This window comes from Lutra lutra, chromosome 9, assembly GCF_902655055.1.
Source record: "Lutra lutra chromosome 9, mLutLut1.2, whole genome shotgun sequence".
Lineage (NCBI taxonomy): Eukaryota > Metazoa > Chordata > Mammalia > Carnivora > Mustelidae > Lutra > Lutra lutra.
The window spans coordinates 71,908,957-71,921,666 of NC_062286.1; the positions used below are offsets into that span (position 1 = coordinate 71,908,957).

Below are 12,710 nucleotides of genomic sequence, written 5' to 3' on the forward strand. Positions count from 1 at the left end.
GGTATAAATTCAAAGGTATAAATTTTCCTTTTGGAAAGGAAATGAAAGGCAGGAGATAATAACAATTTTATCTTTTAGAGCACTGATATTTTAAAAGGAAACTCAGCTTACAGGCATTCTCTTAAACTATCAATAGGGGAACAGTTGAAAATTTTTATGACTGGTAATGTGATGGAGTCGATACACATTTTATAGTCTAAATCAAAACCTGGGGGGAAGTACTCAGTTGCATTGTTGAATTATATTTGGTAACCACTACTATCCAATAATGGAGAAACAAGACAAAAAGAGATGCTGGAATTGATAGCATCTCTATTCAGATGCCACCCAATTTTTTATTGCCCAAGACATTATTTTGCATACACACACATATACATACCCCACATATAAAGTTGGAAAGAGAGTTAGACTTGAAGTTATTTTTTTATGTTGAAATTAGGCAAAATAAGAGGTCTGCTTTCTCAACATTCTTTATTGCTAAGTGTGGAGAGATATCTGGTGTTCTCTTAGTAGTGATTATTGATTTTCCCTATGCCCTACTTGTTCTTGCATTATATAGGCAGTCCCCGATTACCATTACCATTTCTCCACCTTATGATGATGCAAAAGTGGTACACATTCAGTAGAAACTGTTCTTCACATTTTGAATTGTGACCTTTTCCTGGACTAGTGATATGTGGTACCATACTCTCTCATGATGCTGGGCAGTAGCAGTGAGCTGCAGCTCCTGAACACCTGATCCATGTACAAGCCTTCTGTTTCTGCCGTCCAGTACAGCATTCAATAAATTGCCTGTAAAATCAACACTTTATTTTAAAACAGGCATTGTGCTAGATGATTTTTTCCAACAACAATATAAGTGTTCGCAGCATGTTTCTAGTAGATTAGGCTAAGCTCTGATGTACCATAGGTTAGGGGTATTTAAATGCATTTTCAACTTAGGATATTTTCACGTTACAGTGAGTTTATCAGGCGTGTGAACCCATTGCACTTCAAGGAAGAGCTGTACATCTGCCTTAGCATGACACAGAGAATGGGAAACTTGCAGGTGGCCATGCCATCTCCCTTATGCTTGACAAAGGTTTCCTTTACACAGTAAACGTAGGTTTTTTGTGGTAACTACATCAACATCACAGAAGTGTAATTGCATATAAATCAAAACCATTGTCAATATAATCATGCTGAATATATTTTTATTTTGTGTTCTGGACTGTCTTTATTTTTGATAGGTTATATATAACAGAAACCCAGGGAGCATCATTCTGTATGGTCATCAATAAATGGAAATAAACTCACGCTAAAATAAAAGTGAAACATTGTTCTGTGGCTACAGTTTTACTATCTCAGTATAGTTATCTGGCCTCAAAGAAAGTGAATGCAGCTGCAATCATGATGGAGAACCAGCTGAGTGTAGGGTCTTCACCCCCATCCATTGCAGCAATTATTGGCAGGACATCTCAGCCTCCTGGTGGAAACCAGATTTGGTTGTTTTCATTTTCTTTCCTTGTTTTGTGTTATAGGATAAATAAACAATCACAAATTTTAGCAAACAGGAGGGTGCTATTCAGAAGTTATAACAATGTCCCTTTTGTTTATTAGGGTATTTTTTTTCTTTTTGTCTGCTTTTGGCTACATGTTCTATTTATTGCTCAGCATTAGGTCTCAGAAATTGAACTGTTATGAGTGAAAATATATTAAGGTATGTGAAAATTGAGAAGGGTCTGTGGAGTGGAATGGAATGGGATGAGATGGGATGGGATGGGATAGCATAGCATAGCATAGCATAGCATAGCATAGCATAGCATAGCATAGCATAGAATCTTACACCCGAAAAGGATGATCTAGAAAATGGAGATGTTTAGCCAAATGAGGAAATGGAGACAACAGAGCTGTCAACTAAGTTGTTCAAGGTCATGACTTTAGTTAGGGACAAAAGTTACAGCTTCCTTGGTGCTCAGGCTTCCATTCATTGTTCATTCTTATTATTATGGAAATTTTCTAGAATAAGAAGAGAAAATAACATAATAAACTTCAGTGAACCCATCATCCAAAGTCAACATTTACAATCATTTGCCAAAAAAATGTTCATATATTTTTATGAAACTCATGTTTCTCTTTTTCATTCTGAAGTATTTTGCTGAACATCTCCTACTGTTCCTTGTGAGGATGTATGCATTTGTGATTAGCTGCCTCATTCTTAGAAGAGTTTTTTGAAGATTAGCCCTTTATGCTATTTGAAATGCCTGTTTTTGTATCCAACAGTGTAGTTTCAGTTTGGTAACAGCAGTATGGGATTGTTTTCCTCGTTTTCCCCCAATAATTTAAAACTATTTTTCCATTTCCTGTCATACTGATTGACATGCCTAAAACAAAGCTAAAACATAATGGTGATAATGTAAAAATATATTTCTTACTTAAATGGAAGTGCTTTTAGTGTTAACTGTGATGTTGGCAGTAAATTTAAGATAGATTTGCTTTTATTGTGCTGAGGAATATTCTTCTATTTCTAGTTTACTCAGTGAATTTTTTTAAAAATCAAGAATCTTGTTAAATTTATCAAATATCTTTATAGAATTGGTCTTAATGATTCGTATTATTTGTCCTCATTTGTCCTAATGTTACATGTCAATAGATTGACTACTTTTGAAACATCATGGCATGTTCTTGATATACACCCAACATGGTCATGCATTGGCATCTGAAGTCAGAAAGAACCTAGCTTGAGTCCTAGGTTTATACTTAGTTATGGTGTAATTTTTGGCCACATTTCCTCATCTGTAAAATGATCATAATAATCCTTACCTCAGAATTGTAAAGCTAAATCAGTTATTATATTAATTGTCACACAGGGACTGACTCAGTTAATGGTGCTACAATGAAGCAGGCATCTTTGTCATAGTGGGTTATTCATTTACATGCTAATGAATACATGTAGGGACTATGTCAGTTAGATTTTTATAACCTATGATTATAATATAAATTGGCCTATGGAACAGGGATTTGTCGGGGGGGTGCTACATTTCACTCACTTTTATATGAGGAAGTTCTAATTTTATGAAGTTAGGTGGGTGTTATCTATCATTTTCTTTATTCTGAAGCAGGTTCTGTCTCTGGGAATTATCTATTTTTGTGATTTTTTTTTTCCACCAAAGGCAGTATAGCACTGTAGTAGTTAAAATAAGCAGATTTGGATTCAAGTCTTCATTCTTCAACTAATTAGCAGAGTGATTTTGGGCATGTGACCAAACATTTTTATGCCAGAGTTTCTTTATCTATAAAATGATGGTAATAATAACATTTGCTTCTCAGAGTTAATGTGAGAATTCAGTCATATTCAGTAAATATTTATTTTGTGACCATTATAGCCAGAACTGTGTTCAGTGCTATATTTAAAAAGATTCAACTGGGAGCATATGAAGTATTCATTGACAATGAAAGCTTATTGCTGATATTATTAGATTTATTAATAATAATAATTAGATATTATTAATAACTGAGGCATAAATTGTCTAGGCCAAGAGACTTTTATATTGGTTACTTCTGGTTTTAAAATTTGTTATTTCTGTACCTCTTCATCAGTTTCAGGTCTGTAACAGTGTACGAACATAACTAGGTGGATAGCTGGGTATGTAGTTATTCTATTTTTTAAGGGCTTGACAATTTGCATAGTATTTCTATTGTAGTCATTGGGTTTAAAAAAAAAAGTGTCCTATAAAGTAACGTGCAATAGTATTTTTGGTAGAATAATTCTAAGGCCAATAAGAAGTTAAATAATCATAGTAATTTTAAGAAAGCCCCTACAGTCTCTTTAAAGATGAAAGAGATGGCAGAAATGTACCTTCTATAAATTCCAGCTGGATAGAATGAGGGACAGCATTTCACTATTAAAACTCTTAGGGGAGTTTTGGCTAGCAAGAGAATGAAAATGGGGGGATTATTTTAAAAAATCAAATAATAAATGCTGTTCCAAAAAATAAGTTGGATTAAAATTAAGATGTGGCTCAAGAATGGTTAAAAATTCAACAATACTTGTGAAACACTCAGCTGGTGTGAGTGTGTAAGAAGACATCATGACAAACCTCTTGATATTGAAAGGTTTTTTTAGGTGTTATTACTGAATTTCTCTTTTTTGTGTGCATTTATTTGAATAACTTGAGTGTTGGCTACTTTTTGAATTGATAATCATATATTGTGTATGTTAATGGCATGTGTTCCATAACCAGTGCATTTTGGTGGTCTCTACTAATGTCCATGATGTAGTTATTTGTTAGGAAAACAAAACAGTTCAGTTCTTGTAGCAGAGATTGGACATAATGACAATTTAAGCTCAATGATGCACTAAAAACAAAAGTAAAAATAAAATGCTTTGATAGTGTTTAAACTTAGGAGGTAAATTTATCAATCTCTCTAGAAATGTTTTCATAATTTCTTTTTATAGCAGTTTTTTGGTTGAAATAAACTGTAAGAACAAATTTTGAGATACCTGATAGAGTTAATCAAAGTGGAAAATTATATTATTATTTCAAGGGAATATGGAATAATTTAATTTTGACTAAGAAGGCTAATCAGAAGCTTAATGTTACCAAACCAGTTGTGCTATGTTTGTGTTTGTTGTATTTTGGTCCAAGCTTAAAAGCTTCCCACATCTCTTACTCACCTATCATTAAATGTAATTGTTGAATCTGGTGACTTAATCATAGACTGTTACTTGTTAGTTGTTAATTGGAGTGCTACCATAACCAATATGAAAATTCTTCCCTCTTTCTGTTGACATCAAAGTATGCTCTTTGCTTGAGGAGAAAGAATTTCAGTTATTTTTTTGTTCAGGTGTTAGCGCAGCATGGGTATTATCTTTATGATTCCTTGCATGAAGTAGTCTCACAGATCTGACACTCTTGGGCAATATCTTGGATAAAATTAGCCTAAATTAAAAGTGCTGTCATTAAAAACTAGACCCATGCCTATATGCTTAGGGAGAAAGAGAAGATGACAGTGATTGAAAGGCTAGTTTCAAACAAATAAGATAAAAATTAAACAATTTGAAGAATTTTGATTTATTAATAGAAAACTTTAAATATTCATGGAAGGAGAATGTTAAAAGGATTTGAGCCATGGTCATTATATTTTAAAGAGAGGGGTTGAGTGAGATAGAATAAGAAACAAAACTAATAACATTTCTTTTTTCTATAATTAATTATTTTTATTAACATATAATGTATTACTTGCCCCAGAGGTACAGGTCTGTGAATCATCAGGCTTACAGCCTTCACAGAACTCACCATATCGCATACCCTCCCCAGTGTCCATAACCCAGCCACCCTCTCCATCCCTTGCTACCTCCCAGCAACCCTCAGTTTGCTTTGTGAGATTAAGAGTCTCTTATGGTTTGTCTCCCTCTGGATCCCATACTAATAATATTTCTAATCATGACTTGGAAAGTTGACTAAGTTGAAAATTACAATAGAAAAATACTTCCTTTGGGTCAATTTGTATTTCAAAGTTCAGCAACATTACTTATTAAGTTATCTCTATTATTGTGATATAAAAATAATAAAAGTCTATTCTAAAACCATTTAACTGCTTCATATAATAGTACTCTACAAAGCTTTTTTTGATACATGCAAAATGGTTATAAAATTCAGATCTATATTATTTGATTATTGATTGTGACATTTGGAAGACTTAATCTGCTGGAAAGTTATTAATATTTCTCTTTAAATATTAGGTATATCACTAGGGGAAACTATAACTAATTTTCTCATTTCCTTTCCACCCAAGTGACATTTTGTTTAGCAAAAAACATAATGACTGGCTTTGTTATGGTGATGACATAGTCTATTGGATTTGATTGGAACTTTGAAGCACATCTTCCCAAAATGACAACTAGCACTAAAATAATTTAAAGAAATCCATTAGCTGTGAGGGGGAAATAAATGTTAGAGAAAAATAGGCATGCAGACAAGTGGGGAAAGAGGAAAGACAATGGCCATTTTTCCAAGTGCTCTTTTGTAAATTTTTTGAGCAGCTGGTGACATTCAGACTTATAACTAAACCTAAAAGGTATTATGCTTCCATTTCTATTCAGAGGGCTACTGAAATATGAGAAAATCTGCTCCGTCCCTAGTGCAGCTGAAGATTTAGCTTGCTAGCAATTCTGAACTGGACTAATTTAATGCCCATGAAAGAAGAGTTGCTGTGCTCTACCCACTCTTACCTTGGCAAGTTTGGCAGTGTTCAGAGCCTTACAAAATGATAAGGGTTTAGAAGCCCCAGGATACTCTCTTGCAGCCTCTTTATTTCCACTGGGTCTTGAAGAAGGTACAGAAGCAAATAGCATGAAGTGGTTGCAAAACATGAGTTTGGAACTAGATAGGCCTGTGTTGGATGTAACTTGATAATATTTTAGTTCTGACTTCAGAGAATTCTACTTGCTTTGAGTTTCAAACATGCTCAACATGGTGATTGTAAGGCTGACAAATACGAGTTACTGAGGGGATTAAAGGAGTGAAGGTTTGCAAAGCAATCAATACATTGCTTGGTATATACAAGAGAAGGATGTTGACATCTCTCTCTTCCCAAGAGGCTTACTGATACCATACCTAAATGGTAATCTCTCCTTAGCACCTTGGACTCTTTTTGAGAGGCACACTGGTATGGCTGAGCTTACACAATATGGAACCACATTGCTTGAGACAACAACACAGCTCTCACATTTATTGGGCAGGTGCTTAGGGTTAAGTCATTAAACGTTTGAGACTCTGCTTCCTCACCAAATAACTGGAAATAATATTGTATATTTTAATACAGTATATCCTGTAAACTGCTTAGAAGGAGTGCCTAACACATAGCAAGTATTCAAGCAGGCTAGCTGTTCTCATCATCACCACCGCCATCATCATGTGTCTGCTGTTAACTATAGCCATTCCTCTATATCCACTCTCATTTGGGAAGCTTGGCACTGATATTACAAAACTGTGAAGAAATTAGCTATAGTTCCCATTTGGCTTTACAATGATATTAATGATTAATTTCTCAGTGGATTTTTTACCATCTCCATTTGGTTTTGTTTGTGTTCATTTTGAAGGAGTGTACTTGTTTGGCAAGGTACATGTATAAGTTGGACATGAGATCATAGCTTATCAATCTTGCTGTGGTATTTAATGATTAAAGGTTGGTCACAGATAACGCAAGTCCATTGAAGAGTACCGTTAATCACACAAGACTTGGCCTTCCTATATGGCACTGGCTTTTCAAGTACTGTCAGGACAGACCTTTAAGTGTCTTTTGTACTTCAGGGGGTGAACATTAATCAGTTTTGCCCCAAAAAATGGCATTTCCATAGATAAGCCTTGTACTTTTGCTCAGCAGATTTGATGCCTACCTTCATCCTGAAGTCCTCAAGGTTCTTTTTCCCCAAAAACATAGGGGATCCATTATTTGAAGATAGGGAAGCAAGGAAGGAGGTAACCAGACAGAAGCAGAACAGCCAAGATCCTAGGATGGGCAGAACATGACACATTCATAGAAATGAAAGGTTAGTATGACAAAGCAGTGAGGGGGAAAGGGAGGGATGGCATCTGTTCCTTTATAAAGAGCTGATAATTTGACTTCATTCCAGATATCTACCTTGCAGTCTATCTTCACCCTGTTATCAGAATCCATTGTCTTCTCAAAATATCCTCTGGCTCTAATAGGTAAACAGTAAGAAGGGCTGACCTCGGGGAACCTGCACTGCTTACTGCTCTCAAGAAGACAGCAATGAACATTCATCTCAGGTTCAAAATGTTTGTGAATTATTTATAGTTGAGTACTTCGTGTGTTTTTGTCTTTAAAGATTTTGGCCAAATAATAGGAAAAACTCATATTTTGACTTCATTTATTTGAAAATTTTCTGGAAGTAGGATTGGGCGAATTCCTTCTCTTGTTTGAAGTTCATTGCCTAGAGAAGTATGTTTTAGGGACATGGGTATTGAGCCTTGTTCCTTTTCTCTTCTGGGTGAACAGGGAGGTAAAAGAGTCAAAGTTGAAAACTTCCTTCTTTAACTAGTTTATGGAGGGTACTTAAAAAACCAATCTAGTAGTTTCAAATAGTATGTGTAAGGTGGAAAGTGCACAGAGAACTCTTGTTACATCTTAAGATAAAAGAGCTCTATAGAGAAATAAGTTAACAAGACATTCTATGCACAAAGAAACTAAATGCGTTATATTAGCTTTGAAATATAAGCATAGAATGATGACTCATTTTTGACATTGTAGAAAAAAAAAGACTTTTGGAAAATGTGGTGAGTCCCTGTTGATTCAAAAAGTCTGTATATATTGTATTTCATAAAGCACATTGATAAATGAAACTTAGGAACAAACAACTAGACAAATGTCAAGATGCATACTGTTCAGTTCTACATTTGTATCAATATTTTTCCATTGTTAGATTGGAAGATCTTTTAAGTATGGTTAGCTATCTTTTTCCAATTGCTTTATTTGTGCAAATGATAGATTTTTGTTTTTTTATATGTAATTTCAAAACCTACTTTTACCTCCTAGATTAACTTTTTGGATAATACCTACATATATTCATATAATTGACATATCTGTTTCTGTGAAGAACCCATATATTTATACTTGTTTCTACATTTGTACATAAAAGCATCTGTCTTTATACCCACATATTTTTGTTCCTTGAGGCCTGTGCACACAGTCTTCTCTGCCTGACAAACTCTTATTCTCACATTATTGATTTCTTCTCATCTTTAGCTCCTCAAAGAGGCTTTCCTTAACCACTCAGTGCCTCTCTTAACACCCTGTTCTTTTCCTTCTTGACCTTAGTACACTTTATATGCTAATATAAATTTTAATGTAGAAAGAGATAATTCAAGTCTTAAGCTTCACATTGGCAGTAGTGCCGCCTGTTTTGTTAACCACCGTTTCTTCAGAACTTAGCAGAATGTCTGCATAGTAAGAAGTCTGTTTGTATTTGTTGAATGAATGAATGGAAGATTGAGGACAAAACTCATGTATTAAGATGTTTCCAAAATTTGAGTATCATTTATGCTAGAAAGTCATGTAGTTTAGGGAAATGAATGTATTTAAACAAAACCAACATGGGCACCTGGGTGGTAGAGTCAGTTAAATGTTTGCCTTGGGCTTAGGTCATGATCCTGGGGTCTCAGGATGGAGTCCTGCCTCAGGCTCCCCACCCAGCATGGAGTCTGCCCCCCCAATGTTTTCTCTTTCTCACTCCAGCTCTCCCCGCCAAAAAATAAACAAAATATTTGAAAAAAAATAAAAAATAAACACAACCAACAAATACATTTAAAAATTTTTGAGTAGTACACTGTTTTGTATGTTGTTTTGAGAAATGCACTTCACTTATAGGCACTTGATAAACATTTCTCAACATTATTTTATTTATTTTACACTTTATTTTTGTGGTAATATTAGTGTTTGAAGAAAGATAATAATCCTCAGGAGCTTCACTCTTACAGATTCCATATGCTCTTCTGAAATCTGTGTTGTGCCAAAACCACACACATAAACATAGATTCATTTTTGAAGCCTGCAGAAATTATTACCTGCTATGCTGGAAATAATAGAGCCTTGCTGATTCTATAGAAAATAGTCTTTGGCGAATGCTTTTCTCTGCCCATATGCACACATTTGCTTTTTCCGAAGACGTCAGACAGGTAGTCCTGGACTAGAAGTCAATAAGAAAGAAAAGGAGAAAGGTAGCACTGTCAGCTTTTCTCTTGGAATGCATTTCGATTAGGGTTCTGCTTGAGGCTTGTGAAAACCAAGACAGCATTAGTAAAAAGTCAATCCATCAAACACACTTGAAAATATTATCTCGTTATTATTTTTCTGGTTGCAAGTCACGATTCACCAAACACAACTTTAAAATATGTTATACCTTCCATACTGACCTTTTCATTTCATGTATAGCTTGTAAGCATTCATGAACTGAAGCATTAAAAATAATTGCGTTTATCTCTTGATATTTTTTAATACTTAAAAAAATACAAAGGCTAATTTTATTTTACTTAAAACCTAGTTACTGAAGTAACATTTTTCATACAGAGGACTAGAATCACCATCCAAAAATGTTTTGTCTATTTGTCTGAAAAATGTGGTACTCTGTGCTATGGAAATTTGGAACATTAGAGCCGACTGTAATTATATAGTCAGCTCTCCACAAAAATGATGGTCCTGGGATACAACAAATAAATGAAATCCACAAATAATCCCAAGCCTTTTTTATAGAAAAAAACCTTTTTTACATAGAAATGCCAACAACTAGCAGAATTGATAGAGCTGAATGTCCTTTCCCTATCCAGTTCCTGGTAGAGGTAATAATAAGCAGTGTAATGGCCCAAAGACAAGGAATCAGAGAAAAGCAGAGAAACAAAGGTTATGGTTTTAATCAGTATTTGAAACACAATGTTTATTGCATACAGTTTTCTGAACGACTGTAAAATGTGAGCAAAGCTAATTTAACACCCAACCAAGGGTTTTAAAACAACAGTAATAAAAGAAATCAAAAACTTAAAAAAACAAAACACAAGCTATATCTGATCAGCCCACTGCACTTTGAATCTAAACTTTAGCCAGTGTGAATCTTAGCTTTTCTTGTACAGATCTGAAGAATTTGTCATGAAGCTATCTCAGATGCCATTAGCTAAGTATTCAAACTGGAGACATTATCAGTGAAAAATTATGAACCTTGCATAGGCCAACAGTCAGTGACTGTTTTTTGCTCTGTTTGATTTCTGGACTTTTAAGATTGTTATTTAGGGGAAGATGCTTCATCATAGAACACATTCTTTATATATAAGGGCACATTTAAAGATGAATATTTCTACTTGGTGATGGTTGCCATTTCAGGGGATGGGAATACAGAATTAATGATCCCAATGAGATGATTTTGATTCCCAAGGGCATCAGTAGCTTTATTTCATTCTTCATTGTGCATGATATCATGTAGAGTTGTGCTTTTTAGACCACAGGTAAGTACAATGAGAAAGGCTTGATGACATCTCTGAACCCATGGCCACTATGGAGAACTTCATCAGGGTTCGAGAAGTTCTTTCCAAATATAAAGGATAATCTAGTTTTGATTCAACTGGTGAAATGAACAAAATAGAGACAATCTCCAAATATCCACATTAAGCTACTACCTCTTCCAAAGATATATGTCAGTCACTTAATCACCTATATTGTTTTGATACCTGATTTAATTTCCTCTAAAGACAGATAATATGGGGAAAAGGAGGCGTTAAAAACACTTGGTGTTGTCCTTTGAACTCAGAACTCCTTGTCTATCTGTCCTCAGAAGAACTCTTTGACCCTTCTCACTTAGCCACATCAAGTCCTATGGACCTGGTAAGGCAAAAGTTCTTGCCCCTAAAGAGGAGTCCCACCATCACTGCTGGAGTAAGGAGTCATAATTTCTTAGGAAAGAACACATGTGATTTACAAAGGTATGCCAGGTTATTCTGAGACATTGAGCTCATGGGATACTCACCCTGCCCTTCCCAAATCAGAGAATTCCTGATTTAAACATATAATAAAATACTATTCATCTGTTTTATGTATTTTGAAAAAAACTAAAACTCACATTCAGATTTCAGCATTTTTCATGTATTTCAAAAAACTACCTAGTATTTTCTAAATTGTGTGTATGTGCGTGCTCACACACCACGTGCTTGGCCTTTTGTGTAGGCTTTTCATAGTTAAAGTATCATTGAAATGGGAGGAGGCATAGAGATTGCCTAATCAAGCAGTCTCTGCCTCAGTACAAACAATGGCAAGACATTGTAGCCCACAGGTGAGTATGATTCGATTTTAGAATAATCTCTCTTAAGCCACCTAGCAGACAGATGCTCTGACTTTGGTCAAGTCTCAGCCTTTTTGAGCTTTAGCTTCCCCATTTATAAAATAGGCACACTGTTTGACATGTGAAGATCAGTGAGAGACTATGTGTCCTAACTAAACTGTAATTCCTATCTAATTCAAACATTATTTTAGTTAACATCCATCAACCTACTAGGGAACAAAACATTGTTTTCCAAATGTAAGAATAATAACAATAGGAGCAATAATAATAATATAGCTCATAGGTGCTGAGTAGCCATTAAGAGTGCTAAGAACTTTCTATGCCTTATCTCATCAAGAAGAAATGGCAGTGTGATGAAAATGTTCTGAAATTAAACACTGGTGATGGTTGCACAGCCTTGTGGATATACTAAAATCACTGACGCATGTAATTTAAAAGGGCACATTTTATGATATGTAATATTATATCTCAAAAAAAAAAGAAAATTGTATGTGAAAGAGTTTTGGAAAATCACACATGTACAGGTGGTCTGCAAAGTGCTGTGAAGGATACAGTGAGGCATAAGTCAGTCTTTTTTTCCTACCCTCAGGCTCTTTATAATATAGTAGAGACATTAAAACAGATGTATAAAAACTAACCCCTGCAGAAGTACCTGAGAGAGGATTGTCACAGAGTATTGGATACTCTGAGGACCAAGAGATGAGAATAAGCCTCAAGGAAGGTAGTATCACTGTCTAGGATATAGTTTCATGGAATCAAAGGAAATTTCCAGTTCTGTAGAATGGAGATGGATTGGAAAAAGCATACTACCCAGAAGGGAGACTTGATAGGAAAATGAAAGTACTGTTTTCTAGAAGGTATTACCCCTAACTGAGATCTTTCT

The 12,710-nt window shown here is 34.9% G+C and overlaps 1 protein-coding gene across 32 annotated transcripts in view; it reads left to right on the top strand.

Annotated features, from left to right (window-relative positions):
* The window catches only part of NRXN1 (neurexin 1), a 1,204,011-nt gene that overhangs the window by 1,007,236 nt on the left and 184,065 nt on the right, over positions 1-12,710 (top strand). The gene's annotated exons all lie outside the window — the stretch shown is intronic.